Genomic DNA, 17,079 nt, shown 5'->3' with positions numbered 1-17,079 from the left:
TCGCGCCCATTTCCTGTGCAGCTGCTCCCATGTCTCACGACTGTCTCCTTGTCTCGTTTCGCCCCGCAAACAATGTCCGAAAAACTATGTCCGATGTCTCGCGCACTATGAATTTTGCCACTATTCAATGTTCCGCATGCGTGACGAGTTTTGAAAAGCACAGAACATACGACGGTGAATGTCCAATTTGCAATATAAACCGCGACTCGCAAAAACTAGGAGAAGAACACACGTGCAATAGAATGACAAGATAAGAGCACGCTACTGAATGACAAAGTAACAAACTCGACTGCAAGGCTGAAAAACACTTCCGCACAGCCAATTCTAGCGCTACTGCAAATACCACTCCCGCTCAATCTCACTGTCCCGGAGCGACGTCAAGGAACACGTCTGTCGCCTCTCGTGCCGGGTCCTAGACTGCCCTACCGCTAGCGCGGAGCGATGAAACTCTCGTGACCGCTGCCTGCCGAGTCCTGGGGATGACTAACTCCCACTCCCCTGCCGCGCCTGAGCGCCCGCGTCTCCCCCCCCCCCCCCATCACCGGGAGCCCGCGGAACACGCTGATTGGTTACAGGCGGAAGCCACAGCCTTGGCCTCCGGTGAACAGTTAAAACTTATACAAATACATAACCCTTCAATACAGAATTAATTATAATAAAATATAAGCAAAATATATACAAAATTGTAAAACAAAAATACATTTACAATTAAATGATATGTCAAATCCTGCATGGAAACAAAAATGTCGTACGTCACTCTCACTTGCGTCGCACAACACACGCAAAAGATGGCGCTGGCGAGGCATAACGGCCTGAAGGAGCCGGGGAGATACTTGGGTCGATGTCACCCGCTTATAATGGTGAGAGGGGGAGTTTGATGAGAACAGTATGTGGCGGACGTTGCTGCTGTTATGGCGCTAGGCGTGCGATGGCTGTCAAAACCTGCGTGGTGACGCACAGCCAGTGGGGGTCGTAACTCATGCTCTAGATGAGGTTGCGGGATTGGCGCGAAGGTGGCCTCTTAAAGGTACGTGAAGACGACCAGCCTCTTTGAACTCCCGGTGGATACTGACGATCTCGTGTAGCACGGTGCTACAGCAGGCCTGCTAATTGTGCGCCTAAAGCGGAGCACGCAGGAAAAAGACGCGGCCAAGTTTAGGACGCATTCGCACATTGAACAATTGCATTAATAAATAAAAATGTTTGACGTATTATACATTACATTGTTAATGTCTGTGAGAGAAAAAATGTGCCCTTGAATGCTATAGTCTGGCGGAAGCACATTGCCACACCCGGCAGAGTGCTTCCGCCGAGGTGGCCGGTAGTGGTGCTAGCTGTGGGTCATTCGGTGCACTCACATTCGTTGCACCATGTTGCACGCGCGGGCGTGTATGTGGCACACAGCTTTGAGAGGCGTCGGGGAGGCATCGCGGCCTGTGCGACTAAGAGGCGCACTATCGGCTGGCATTAAATGCCACCCTCTATCTGAAGTCACTATTTGCACCGACGCCTCACAATTATCGCACGAGAGTGATGCACTCGAAGCGCTGCACTGGGGTGGTGTACTATGCCTGGGGTGAGATTCTAGGCCCTAACTGCCTCGAGCATCCCTCTTCAAACAAGAAAATGACTGTGTGCCTCCCTCACTATGTTAGTTCCCCTTCAGTAGGGGCAGTGATGTTTTGATCTGGCTTAGTTTCATTGAGTAGGGTCCCTGGGCTGGCCCTGATGATTGGTCCATTCTTACTCAGTCAGGTGTACCGGAACCCTGCAGGTCCTCTGTGGCCGCAGTGGATGAGAGGGGGCTGCCACTTTCTCAGGTGTGATGTCTGGCGGGAGGCACCCCTCCAGGGGCAAGAACTTGTGCAAGGTATTGTCCTCAGTCTCGTTCATGGGAGTGATATACTCAATAATTTATTTCCCGGGCTTGGCCAGGGTGTAGGCATGTCTAACCTGGTCTTTCTCAGGTTCGTCCGGGGGGTGACATCCACAATTACGCATTTCCCAGGTTTTGCCAGGGTGTTGGCATGGCTAACTTGGTATTTATCAGGTTTGTGCAGGGAGGGGGGTGACATCCTCAATTATGCATTTCCCAGGTTTGGCCAGGGTGTAGGCATGGCTAACTTGGGCCTTCTTGGGCCCGTCCAGGGGCGTGATATCCATGGACTCGTGTTCGTCTAGACAGCAAGTCCGGACTGGAGCCCGCCGTATGCGTGATGGGTACCATCCCCCAATGTCAGTTCTTTCCTCCCCCTCTTCTGACTCATCACTTGAATCGTTGACAGACATCTGGAGGTTGGGATCTGCCAAGCTCATGTTCAGCAACCATGATGGTTCATCCCATTCCTCAGTCTCCTCCTCGTCGTTCTGTTGCCATATCGGGGACTCCTGATCACCGCCGCCCACGGTGTCGATTGGAGGGCTCAGTGTACCGGCGGTTGGGATTTCTTGTTCGGGGGGGATATGTATGGGCTCAAGTCACGTGTTGACGTCAGATGGTGGGGCGGTGCCCTTGGCAGAACCTGCTGGTTCATTACCTGCTGGCCCTCTAATTGAGGCACCCTCAGGTTGAACCCTGGTGACACGCATTCCATTACCCTGGGTGCTACCAACCGCAGGTCATCCCTGTGGACCTTGGCAGGCCGTCCCCGGGGGCTACGGACCGTGTATGACGTAGGTCCGGATTTCCAGAGCACTTCCCTTGGCTCCGACCACTTGGGGGCCAGCCCCACACAGAAATTGCGAGCTACTAATGACAGATGGTGATGCCTCACATACACTTACTGTCCAGGTTGTAGTGGCATTTGGGGGGTGACTGGTCTGTGGTGTGTGCTCCGATAGGAATTGGTTTTGCTGTTGCCTGGCCTGTTCCCTCCCTTCCTCGATCTCCGGACGGATTAGAGTGTCAATGATGGCCGCCGCCACCCTGCACTCCTCTGGTAGGGCGAGGTTCTGTCCATACAGCAGCTCGGCCGGTCTGTGGCCTGTGACGGCATTCGTACAGCACCTAAGACAATACAGTAACTTGGGTATATATACATCCTTCTTGGAATGGTCGTTACCCAGGCGCAATCTTAACTGTGCTTTTACTTCTTGGTTCTGACGCTCGGTCGGATTGGCCGGGGGGTGATAGACGGGAGTGGTGTGGTGGCCTAGGCCCCACCGACGACAGTCAGCTCGCCAGTGCTTCCCACTGAATTGGCACCCATTGTCTGTCAGTAGTACCCTCGCAAAGCCATAGCACAGGAAAATTTCCCGGTCCAGTTAAACCTCTATGGTCCCAGCTCGCACATTGGATACTGGGAAAGCCTCAACCCACCTTGTGAAGATGTCCGTCATGACCACTAAAAATCTTTTGCCCCGAGTGGTCTGGGGATATGGCCCCATGATGTCGAGTGCCAGTGTGTGGAATGGGTCATGGGGTCGATGGGGGCGCTGTTGCTCCACTCCGTCCATCCGCCGCGCCTTCCGCTGTTGGCAACGCTGACACTGTCGCACACAGCCCCTAATGTCGCGGGTGATGCTTGGCCAATGAAATGTGTTGCGGATGTCCGTCTGTGTCTGGTCTGCCCCAGGTTGGCCAGCCAAGTCATAGTCGTGATGAAAATGTAGCACACCATCTCGTGCACCTCCGGGTACGTAGAGATGCCAGGCCTCCATGTCGCCCGGCAGGCACCCATGTCTGTAGCACTCTGTATACTACCCGGTGGTAGGGGTGGACTGTTCCCCCAACCGCCTGCACTTCAGTCTCAGTGGCCTCGTCCATCTGCTGGGCATGCTGCACGACCGCCACTAGGGTGGTGAGGGTCTCGAACACCTGGATTGGGGCAATGTCCGGGGGCATGGTCATGGCGCACAACACCGCTGGTGCCACCTCCCCGGCGGTGACAGGTGGAGTGCCAGGGGGGTAGCAGCCCCTCCCAGCTGTGGTCGTCCTGGAAAGTGGACCTATGGTCGGGGTGACGTGATATCTCGTCAGCGAGCTAGTTGTCCTGCCCCTTCACATGCTCGACTGCGAAGTCGAAGCTCTGGAGCATGAACTTCGACTTGCGGCCTTGGGCGGAGTCCAGCCAGCCTAGACACTGACTGTACGTCCTCAACGTGAAACGCCGGCCCTCCAGGTGGTGTTGGTACCACTGCATCGCCCAATTGACAGCCATGCACTCCTGTTTGTTCACATGGTACCGCCGCTCGGGATGGCCGAACTTGGCGCTCGCATACTCCACTACCCGGCATTCCTCGTTTTCCCCCACGTGGTATAGGACGGCCCCCATCCCCTCTTGGCTTGCATCTGTCTGCTAGTACAGCAGGGAGTCGGGCCGCAAGTGGGCGAGTCGGTGGCACTCCCAGAACTCTTGCTTGACGGTGGCCAGTGCGTGATCTGCCCCCTCTGTCCACCGAAACCGGTTCTTCGGTGACAACAGGTCGGTCATAGGGGAAAATTTGCTGGCAAAGTGGGGCACAAAGGATCATAGCCAGTTCAAGTGGCCCAGGAGTTTTTGTAGCTGCTTACAGGTGCTTGGTGCGGGTTTGGATTCAATGAGGTTCAGGTGTTTGGGCAGCGGTCGACAGCCTTCGGCATCCACGAGGTGCCCCCGGATATTCAATCTCTCGCGCACCAACGTGGCATTTGTGGGGGGCGCACATGAGTCCATGTTTGGCCAGACGCTCAAGGACCAGGCCTAGGTGGCGTGCGTGGTCCTCCCACGACCGCGACCAGATGATCACGTCGTCTAGGTACGCTGCAGCAAACTCGCCGGCGTAGCTATCCAAGACGCGGACCATCATGGCCTGGAAGGTCGCAGTGCCGTCCATCAGCCCGAACGGCATGGCACAGAATTGGAAACACCTCCCATCAGGCGCGGTGAAAGCTGTTTTGTGCCGGTCCTCCGTGCGTACCGGCACCTACCAATACCCTGTCTTTAGGTCCAGCAAGGTAAAGATGCACGCGTCGCCCAGACCTACTAAGGAGTCCGTGATGTTGATGAGGGGAGGTGAGGCAGGTATGGTGACTGCGTTTATTGGCTTGAAGTTAACGCAAAAGCGCATTGAGCCGTCCTTACTGACCATTACAATCAAACAATTGTAACTGGACTCACTTGGTTCAATGTAGCAATCGCGCAACATCTCAGCAATCTGCATCTGGATGACCTCATTCTCCTTGGGCCCGAACCTGAACGGTTTGATGAACCAGGGTTCATGTGGCCTGGTTGGAATGGCATGCTCAGCGACAGTGGTGCATCGTAGCATATCGGTAGCGACAAACACTTGCGGTTCTTGGGCCAATACCCGGTTAATTAGGTCTATCTGCTCGGTTGGGACTCAATTTTGCAATTCATCTAGGGTGATGGGGTTCGCTCGCCGAGGTGGAAGCCGCCGACCTAGGCTGTAAATGGTACGCCTCTCCTGCTTGCCGAAGTGCACCCTCCCTGCCCGCACTTCTACTGTAGCGTCCTCCAGGGCTAAACATGGCAGCCCTAAAATCAACTGGTCCCTGATTCTATCCATCAAGAGGGTGGTGGTTTGACTGGTGTGATCTCTAATGGCAATGTTGATTTGGGTGTGGCCAACCTTAAGTGCCTTCGCCCCCTTGGTGGCTAATTGTACGTTCTCACATTCCAGGATCAGGTCCCCCTCAGGTATAAGTTGAGCTGACACATAGCAATGACTGGCAGCCATGTCCACTAACACATTCACAGTTTGCCCATTCATGGCCACAGGTATCCTTAGTAGGTACCCAGCCTCAGGTCCCAACTGTTCCAAGTGGGGCGATTCACCAGACTGCTCCAGGGGTGCTGCCGATTTCGTCAAGAGCACCTGGTGGCTGATGTAGCTCGCCAGCGACCTGTTGAGGGCCACTGATGGGTGGCGCTGGCCACCCCCATCCATCCTGATGGGTACGCCGGTGCATCAGGAGGCACCACAGGTGCTGCTGGGGTCGCCGGGAGCAACTGGTGGCTGGTGTAGCTCGCCGGTGACCTGGTGCGGGCCGCTGACGGGTGGCACTGGTCTCCCCGTCCGTCCTGACGGAGTATGCCGGTACATCAGGAGGCACCGGAGATGCTGCCATGGTTGCCGGGGGCACCCAGGGGTTGGTGTAGCTTGCCAGCGACCTGGTGCAGGATGCTGACTGATGGCACTGTTCGTCCCATTCTGTCCTAACGGGGCACTTTGGTACCTCAGTTGGGGCTGGACACAGGGTCCAGGGGCGGCAGCCAGCCGGTGCATTGCCCTCTAGTTGGCATTTCCTGCCGTGGATTCTTCGGTCCTGCGAGTCTGCCATAATGCAGCCCTGGTAGGGCAGACATCATGCCAGTAGTACTCTTCCATCCGGCAGTACTTGAAATGCGGTGCCCTGTCTCGTTGGCCTTCCAATCTCGCGCTTCTGGGCTCGTCACGCTGGGTCCGTTGGTTGCCCTGGTTCTGACTGCTCGTTGATGGGTAGCCGCGCTCCCATGCTCCTTCTGTTTGACTGAGTGGGCCCTGTGACTGTGCCGGCGCTAGATAGGAGACTACTGCAAGCGCGTCCTCAGGTGTCGTCAATTCCGTGGTGTAAGTCCCTCGTAGCTGTGCTGGGGAACTCCTTGGTCGGCGCAGGCTGCGCAGATCATGATCCACCTCTTTCGCCAGTTGTACGAAGTCTTCTAACCCCGTCCGGTGGCGCTCCGCAGGAACGGCCGTCGCTCGGGGACCATTAACTCCACAACTACACCGAAAGATGTGCCGATGTGGCCCCCTGGGACCAGATGCCTGTGCAACCGGACTTTGTTGCGTATAAACGTCTCCACATCCACATCGGCGGCCTGGGGATGGCAGAATAGCGTGCACTGGCACTGCGCGCGTATGCCATCGAAGCGCCCTTCGAATCGGACCACGAAGTCATCCCACTCCATCTCGAAATCATCAATCAACCCCCACCAGTCGAGTGCGCTCCCCCGCAACCGCTCGCTGACTCGTTCAGTCCACTTGTTGAATGGCACTGCGAACTGGGTCAGACGATTGTGGCAATTTCGCGTGAACTTGCCGGGATCCTCGTGCGCTTGTCCTGCGAACTCCGGCAATGTCATGGTTCCGGTATTACTTGTGATGCTGACCACCTGTACCTGCGGGGGTCTTGTTTCTATGTTCTCGCTCGCAGAACACATGAACAGACCATTTCTGAAGTTAAGAAATTCCCGCACTTCTGTAGATCTGCGGTGTTTCATCGTGCCACAATGGTGACAATACGCAACTTAGTCCAGTTGCCTGTGGCATCTTTTCACGCTGAATTTATGTGCTCCTGTTGTGCACCTCCCTTCGCCTGGTTCAGTCATTATGCCCGTGCCGTACGTGTACATCGCAGACGCACCCGCATTGTACGCGGTCGGGAGTACTTGTCGCACAGATCTCCCATGTCAATGGATACGTCCGTGTGACGTCGACCCAAGTGTCTCCCCTGCTCATAAAGTCCGTTATGCTGCGCCAACCCCTAATCCTCCCTTGCCCCGTGCAGCGAATGTGTGTTGTGTGAAACATACTTTATATTTAATAACGTGTAATTTTTATTTAATGTATATATTATAATTTTTTCGTGAACTTTTGTCATTAAAATTATATGTTTTTCTAAAGTATAATGTTAATTGCTCTAACCTGGCGACGAAGCCGAGGCAAACACCCGGAATCACTCCGAGCGCTTCACGTGTCGCGAATGATGGGCGGAGATGAGTGATGCGGCAGGAGGGGGCAGTAGTCATCTGGCGGCCGAGCAAGGCGTTCACACGGCGAGACGAGTGCGGCAGTGAGACGTAAGCCACAACTGGTGAGATTGGATCCGGGCGGTCGAGACTTTCACTTTCACTGGCGTTACTCTATCGGTCGCCATTGTAACTAATTTAATTGTAAATAAGTATTTTTTTTGTTTTTTTTAGGCGGGACATTGCGCGCATCGGCGGACACATGCGTGCCGCAACGGGACGGACTTTACATTACTGGCGACGGCGTTCCCACTTAATTGGTTTCTCGCTATCATAGGGAAGGGGCAGACACAGTTCATCAATCGCATACAGAACCAGGCAGTGCAGTCCGCACTTGGCGCCTGCCCAAGCCCAAACACGTGCAGCCGAGCCTCACTCCGCGGATGGACGGGTGTTGTGCCGCGGATTGCCCATGTACCTAGATTACGCGAAGGGCTCAATAAATACTTGTGGTCAAACTGTCGAAACATCATTGTGGCTCGGATAGTGTTAATTGATAGTGTTAATTTCCCCCGCCACGATGCCTGAACCCTTTCTGATAATACGACGCAACCCGCATCATGGAGGTGATATCCGGGGCTACGACAAGTGGCGCCCAACTTGCATGGCCAATTTCTTAAGAAATTCATGCTGAACATTTTTACGAACTTTTTATTAAATTCTGAGCGGGCCGGGCAGAGACGCAGCGCAGCAAGGCTGAGCGTGGGAGACGCAGCTGCGTGCAGTAGCCGGCGCGACAGGCCGGCGCGACAGGGCGGCGCGATGAGATAGCAATGGATCGATTTGCGACGCGTCCCATGGCGCTGGCGTGTAAGGTAAGCTGGGCGGCGACACCGAGAAGATAGCGATGGGAAGATATCGGATGTCGACGGGACTGATAATGTCGGCAAAGTGCGAGTGGTGTGACTTACCACGTCGGGATGATAACGCGGCGGGCGACGACACAGAGGGATCGTGTGCGTGTCTGTGGACCCGGGAGGTGAAGCCGGAGACAGACGAGTGTGACAGGGACAGTAGCGTTGAACTAACGCACGTGCAGAGCAGGGGCAACAGCGAAATGGACGAACAAGCAATTACTAGTGCGGGCGTGACGAGCGAGGAGGGGAAAGTGGCAGACAATGAAGGAGGAGTAGCAGTGACGGCCGGACATAACGAGTTTCCCGCGGTGCTGCGGGTGGCAGAAAGGTCGACTCCGCTGCCGGAGTTTGTGGGAGAAGTGCACAAAAATCCGCGAGCATTTATTCAGATGTGCCGGGAAGCCCTGAGAGACGTACCGCGGAACACCTGGGCAACTAGAGTAAGCAGACAACTGCGAGGGCAGGCCTTACTTTGGTGAACTGAAACGGGCGAATTCCTAGCAGACTGGGACGAATTAGAATGGACATTCGAGTGCCGTTTCGACGGACATCTCGCGTGGGCACAGTGCCAACAGACATTACACTGCAAAGTGCAAGGCCGGGATGAAAGTGTCGAGGCGTTCATACACAAGAAGGCACGGTTGCATCGCCAACTGAACCCAAACGTACCCGTGAACCAAATCATTCCCGTCATTGGTGAATTAGTGTTACCAGAACTGAGACCGTTTTTGAGGGGAGTGGCGGACCGGGATCTAATAGACTTTGTGGAAATAGCCCAGGGAGTGGAACAAGATCTGTGTAGACTCAGAAGTGTGCACTCGTCGCAGGAACGGGGCTGCGGGGTACACATACAGGAGCGGTCGGAGACCGAAGAGGCACTGGCAGTGGTGCCATATGTATCCGCGTCGACAACAACGGACATGTGGTGGCAAAGCAGACCAGCACTGCCCATCTCGGAGAGGCAGGAGTCGAGGCGTCAGGACAGAGGGGGAGATGGCGGGATACCACCACGTTGCCTATACTGCCGCAATGTAGAGTATCATTGGCACGCCGAGTGTCCGACCAAGGCCAGACTGTGGGAGAAGATGGCAAGAGAAGGATGTCAGCCGGGAAACGGACAGTAGGGGACAGTGACGCAGTCGGACACTGCCCCCTAGAGACCGGACCTTCCGACGCTATCAGAACACCATCGCCGAAGAGGGACGTCACAGCAACGCCACACAGCTCAGCCGCACAAGCAGGGACGAGCGAATCAACACCAGCACGGCCGGAACCACGGCCGATGCGGAACCGTGACGGACGTCGGACGTGGACACCGGCAACGCCCCCCACCTGGGGCACGAGGTGTCCCGTGGGCAACATCGACTCCGAGGGGAACACCGGCGACAACCCACGTCCACGTCGAGACAGCTGACCCAGACGTCGCACGTCCAGATGCCGCGGGAGGCGCGACCGCCGACGCGTAGCCGGACGCCGCACCTGCCCGGCTGGGACAGCTGGGGGACGGTGCGGCACATCTTCTGCAGGTACCTGTATGCCTGGATGGGCGGCCCGTCCACACCCTGGTGGACACGGCGGCGAGCCACACGTTCGTCGCCGCCCGCCTGGTGCCGGAGGCCCAGCTGCTGCCCGGGGAGGACATCATCCAGCTGGCCACAGAGGGAGTAGATGCGCTCACATCGGGGCGTGTGCAGGTAACCATCGCTGTACGAGACAAGCTCAGTCAGACCACCGCATTGGCGATAACAGGCTTGCGCGAGGACCTGATCCTGGGGCTGCCCTGGTTGATCCAGGAGGACGCAGCGATCGACATCGGCGATGGTAAGCTGAACGTGGGCCGGCAAGGGCGACGTACTCTGTAAGCTGTCGGACCACCACGACCAATCCCGATGCCCCCATCCATAGGTCTGGCAGGGATACGCAACGAGGTGCCATCCAAGTACGTGCGCCTGTTCGAGGAGGTGTTGCAGCAGCAGCCACAGGTGTTTGCAGAGGCGGACCTCGTGCGACGCACGACGTACGCAGAACACAAGATCCTAACTCGGCCCCATGCCCCTATTTTTGTGAAACCGTTTGAGTTTGGTCCAGGTGAGCGGCGGGTCATACAGGAAGAAATTAAAGACATGTTACATACGGGAGTCATTGAACCTAGCGTGTCCTCGTACAATAGCACCATTGTCATGGCAAAGAAAAAAGATGGCTCACTAAGATTTTGTGTAAACTTTAAGCCTATTAATTCTGTGACTGTTCCTGCCCCGCCGCCACTAATTACCATAGCTGATGCCCTAACTGGCCTGGGGAGGGCAAAGATTTTCACTTCACTTGACCTAAAGTCCGGGTATTGGCAAGTGCCAGTCTGCCCGGAGGACCGCCCCAAGACGGCGTTCACCGCTCCCGACGGCCGCAGATTCCAGTTCTGCGCCATCCCGTTCGGGCTAATGGACGCTCCTGCGACGTTTCAGGCCATGATGGTCCGCGTCCTGGATGGATTTGTTGGCGACTTCATCACAGCCTACCTGGACGATGTGATTATCTGGTCTGACACGTGGGAGGAGCACGCGCAACATTTGTCTCTGGTCTTAGAGCGGCTGGCCAGACATGGATTAACCTGCAATCCACGTAAGTGCCATGTCGGGGCGGCAGAGCTACAGTTTCTGGGGCACCTTATCAGTGCGGACGGGTGCCGGCCGCTGTCCGAACACTTGGACCTGATTGCGACAAAACCAGTACCCAAGACATGGAAACAACTGCAGAAGCTCATAGGGGCTACAGAATTGGCTTAGGTCATTCATCCCAGACTTCGCCACCATGACAGCACCAATGACTGACCAACTATCACCTAAGACAAAGTACCAGTGGACGGAGGCGGCGGACCATGCGCTGACCGCGGTCAAGGGTTTGTTCCGCGACTGTCGTACTTTGGCGAGACTGACCCCGGACGAGCCCCTGTACCTGCAGACTGACGCCAGTCAATGGGTATGGGGGCCGTACTGTGCCGGGGTATCTCCCACTGGGCTCATACTCTATACCTCGAGCTAAACCCCCCATTTCGCACCTCGTCTTGAGTGGGCGTTCGTGGTTGTTTACGCAAAGGCTTTGCCTAATCAACTGTGTTTTGTTCTACTGACTTGGTGTGACTGGGTGTATTGAATTAGAATTGAATTTTGGAGAGAGGTTAAAGGGTATCGGGCACTGCCCCACCTCAAAGTTGGTCCGTGGGTGGCAACGACTGTTGGCTATCAGTCAGCCGGAGTCTTTCTAATCTGTGTGCTGCTATAAGACCAACAGCGGCTAAGAGGGCAGCTGGCTAGGGGTGGTAGCCCCCTGCTTGAACGCATGCCAGACAGTCAATAGAACTGATTAAACAGTGTGAGCCCGCTAGTTCAACGATGACTGATCGAAAGCAGTGGCATGAAGATCTGCAAGAAGCAATAAAAAAATCCAATAGAAGGAGACTGGTCTGAAAGGAAAGCTCTACTGTTGGATTATACTAAGGACAGAGGTTTGGACTTGAAGAGAGTGACCATTCTGGTTGATAAACTGTTGGATAATAAAGTTAATTGGGCTAAGGAACCAATACCTAATCTAGCTGAAAGAAAATGGCTGTTATCTGTTGGTCCTATAATACATGAACAAGATCCTACCATTGTCAGAATGATGATAAGAGAAATTTTCAGAAAAGATAAGATTACGGCTGAGAAAGAAGAATCGACTGAAGAGTTTGAGATAAACCCTAAATGGGATGAACATGAGGTGCTCTCATGTGCAGAAAAATTGATAATTGAGTTAACCGCCTATACGACTACAGAAATATCAAAGGTTAATAAAGCATCCACCAATTATATTCTGCCTAGAGTAACTCAGTTAAAAGGATTACTAGACAAGGTTTTGATAGATAATTCCCGGCTTAATGGTGTAATAAAAGGGATTGAATTAAGTGGAGGTCCTGCTGCAAGGAAAACGTATGTGGAAGTAACAAGCGTATCTGAAATTGGAAGGACAACTCGTCAGCAGATTGTACCGAAACAGAAGAAGGAGCTGTTGATCGTTCTGCCAAGTGATGAAACACAAACAAGTGATACCACTAAAAGAGAGATTCTAAAGAACATTGATCCAATAAAGAATGGGCTGAAATTCAAAGGAATACGAAAAATTGCAAAAAGGGGGATCATAATTGAAGCACAAGACTCTAGTACGATAGAGAAATTACAAAAGGATGAGAAAATATCCAAATTAGGACTACGAACTGAGCGCCCTACTAAGCAGGGCCCGAAAGTAATAATGTATGATGTGCCAAGAGAGTTTGATAACCCTGAAATAGCTGGCATAATATTTGCTCAGAATCTGAGCGAAGATGAAGTTTCACTGGAGGAGTTTAGAGCTGGATTCATGGTGCGCACAAGATGCGGCAGAAAAGATAATAAAGAAACAGTACACCTTGTTATAGAATGCACACCAAGAATAAGAAACATTCTGCTAAGCAGAACTCACATGTATATTGGTTTTTCTGCATGCAAAATTAAGGATTTCGTGTCAATAACTAGATGCTTCAATTGTCAAAACTATGGACACCCTGCACATAAATGTAAAAGTAAAACTATCTGCTCCATATGTGGACTTGATGGACATAAGTACACTGAATGCATTAAGAAAAATGAAGGAAATAAGTGTGCCAATTGCCGACGAGAAAATAAACCTCATGAGCATAGGGTAGATAGCACTTATTGCCCTGCCTATAAGAGAGCCTACGAAAGAGAAATAGAAAGAACTAATTATGGTGAAATATGAAAATAACATAAAAATAGGGCCACTAAATGCACAACGATCAGCTGTTGTAAGTGCTGAATTCTTGAAGATTGCAGAAAGAATGAAGCTCGACATAATTTTATTACAAGAACCCTACGTTCTACGTGGACAAGTATCAGGAATCCATGGATTAATATATGCAATTGGAGAAAATCCGAAATCTGCAATCTGTATCAGGAATGAAACTTTAACTACGATGCTACTCTCTGGCATATCTAACGAACATCACCTATGCATGATCATGGAGATGATGATGAAAATATACATTATTTCATCCTATTTTCAGTTTGCAGATCCGATTGAAGTACATATTGATAAGCTCAATTCAATATTGGATACCATAGGACACGAAAATATAATAATTGGCGCAGACACAAATGCTAAATCATCTTTTTGGAATTCACCAGTAAATGATGAAAAAGGTGAGATTATGAACGTTTTTATTATGGAAAGAGACTTATATGTTGTCAACGATGATCCATTAACAGGCACATATTTATCTCCAGCAACAAACACTGAGACATTTATTGACGTCACATTGACTGACAATAATATGAAAGAAAGATTAAACGATTGGAAGATACACCTGGACAGTTCAAGTGATCATAGATTGATGACATATGAAATTCAACTGCAAAGAAATGAGATGCCTCCTATAACAATAAGACCTCGTTATATACATAAGAACGCTAATTGGAAAATGTTTGATGAAATAATAACAAGTAAAATAAACGAATTACAACATGAAGAAGATGTATATAATTCCGCAGAAGCACTTGCTACGAGACTAACAACTATTTTACAAAATATTAGTGAGGAATGTTTTAAGAAACAAACAAGAATAATACCTGGAAACCCCTGGTGGGATATTGAATTGGAAGAAACTAGAAGAGACCTAGAAAGACTAAGAAGAATCATGAAGAGAGCGAAGAATGGATTGTATAAACTTTTAATTCTACAACAGTACAGAATAAGAAAAAAGAAATATAAGAAAGATATTTTATCAAAGAAGAAGGCATATTGGGAAAAACTTGTCCTTAACAAGGGGAATATGGACCCTTGGGGATAAGTGTATAAGGTGATGGCTGGCAAATCACGAAGTCCTTTTGAGATTCCTGGGATGGTGACAGTAAATGGACAAATTACTGATATCACAGAAAATCTGGAAATTATTTTACATGATTTACTACCTGATGACAACTCTGACGAAGATACGAATATACAAAATATGAAGAGAGACGTGATGGAAGAACTGCCTGATACACAAGATACAGTTTTATTTACTCTACAAGAGCTTGACAAGATAATTGAAGAGCTTAAACCACGAAAAGCACCAGGAAAAGATAATATAACAATTGAGTTAATCTGGCGAGCTTACCCTCGAATTAATGAAACACTGTTACATTTGTATAACTTATGCTTAACCTCAGGAACATTTCCAAGAATATGGAAGGAAGGCGTTCTCAAGATTATATATAAGGGAAATGCCAGGGATCCTAAACTAACGAAATCTTATAGGCCTTTAACTATGTTGCCAAACCTGGGAAAAATCTATGAACGGCTTATTAATGTAAGACTAACTGCTTATCTGGAAGCTATACATGGTATAGATAAACAGCAGTATGGCTTTAGACGAGGGTATAGCACAGGAAAAGCACTATACGATGTAAATCGATATATTACAAATCTACAAGAAAAATATGTGCTTGGAGTGACAATAGACATAGCAGGAGCATTTGACCACGCGTGGTGGCCTCAAGTATTATGGCGTTTAAAGAATCTTAATGCACCTAAGAACCTGTATGCTGCCATAAGGGGTTTCTTGCAAGAAAGGAAGTGTGAATGCAGATTGGGCCACATAGTGGTGGAAAAGATGCTCTCCATGGGTTGTCCACAGGGATCAGTGCTCGGTCCACTGCTGTGGAATATAATATTTGATGAGCTACTAAAAATTGAGCTACCGGTTAATAATATCATTTATGGCTATGCAGATGATGGCCTACTCATAATACCTGCCACTTCGCTGTACGAATTAGAGCAGACAGCAGAAGCAATTTTACGTACTATCAACACTTGGGCAAGCAGTGTCCGACTTTGTATCTCACCTGAAAAAACAGAAGGTGTATTACTCAAGGGTAAATTACATAAAGATAGACCACCACTAATAAGATTTCAAGAACGAATAGTGAAGATAAAACAAAAAGTTAAGTACCTAGGGGTACTGATAACAACGGGAACAGGATATCAAGAACATATACAAGAAGCATCTCAAAAGGCCCTACTGTTTTTGCAGAAAATAAGGAGTCATAAACCTACGAAAGTGGGATTGAACACCAACACTATGATCACCTTGTACAATGGAGTATATCTGGGCATACTTACCTATGCGTGCTCAGTTTGGTATGAATTATTACGCAATCAACATGTAAGAAGAAAATTATGCTCATCCCAACGTACGGCCTTAATTGCAGTAACAAAAAGCTACAGAACTACATCATTAGAAGCACTGCAAGTAATTGCTGGAACTTTACCTATAGACCTATTAATTCAAGATAGAGCAAAAGTCGCGATATTGAAGATGAACAAGGAATATACTGCCTCAAAACATCGCAGAATCCACTCAGAAAATACTGTAATCTGGCAAGAAAGGTGGCGAAACTCAAACAAGGGAAGGCATACATACAACATATTCCCCTCAATAGAAGAACGAATGAAATACTCATGGATTAGCACTGATCACTACACTTCTCAATTCCTAACAGGACACGGGAATTTTAAATATAAATTAAATACTTTTAACTTAGTGGAAAGTCCTATGTGCCCTGTATGCATGGAAGAAGATACAGTAGAGCATGTTTTAAATGCTTGCATTAAATTAGAAGACATACGAGACAAGTACACAAGGAAGATGGCCATGGAAAATGCAGATATTAAGGAAATCAATAGAATTGTAAGAAACAAGAAGACTTATGAAATATGGAGGAGTTACACTTTTGAAGCATCCAAGAGACTAGAACGTTTCGACAGCTGGATGCATGAACAATCCCTGATGGAAGACATGCTTCCCGACACGGAATAACTAACTACAGAAAATAAAATAACTCTTCGAATTTCCTACACAAGTTTCTTTGGCTGTTCTTCTTGTGTATGTGTAATCGAACAGCCGGATATTGAATAAGACAATTAAAATTAAAAGAACTAATTAAGGTAAAGAGAACAAGAAATATACACCAGATCTCTCTCTGTAAACGAGAATAAGAATTATGACAAAACTATTCACCGGAAAATTGTATAAGCATGAGGCCTTACTTAAGGCGCTAGAGTTTAAAGTCGGAGATCGCAGAAGGGAGTACCAACTAAATGCAGTGAGAAGTACGGTCCCTAGGCAAAAAAGAATGACCTGGATAATAATTGAAAACATCACTGCCTGTTTACTATTTAATATTTCCGCTTGGCATCGGCTTGGTACATTGAAATACAGAACCATTTACACAAATCTGCAGAAGATCTAGATCTCGCATTAAAGAAAAGGACATCTAAAGTAATCACATATTATAAACATTATATTACGGGTAATTATACAAATATTTAGAAAGCATTAGTTTTTCCCTAACAGGTCCGTTGATTACAATCCTGGATGACGTAATTGTCTATAACTGTTGTTTAGGCACAATTCCCAATGT

Source organism: Bacillus rossius, chromosome 10 (genome assembly GCF_032445375.1).
Source record: "Bacillus rossius redtenbacheri isolate Brsri chromosome 10, Brsri_v3, whole genome shotgun sequence".
NCBI lineage: Eukaryota > Metazoa > Arthropoda > Insecta > Phasmatodea > Bacillidae > Bacillus > Bacillus rossius.
The sequence above is the reverse complement of the archived record's forward strand: the minus strand, read 5'-3'. Positions refer to the sequence as shown.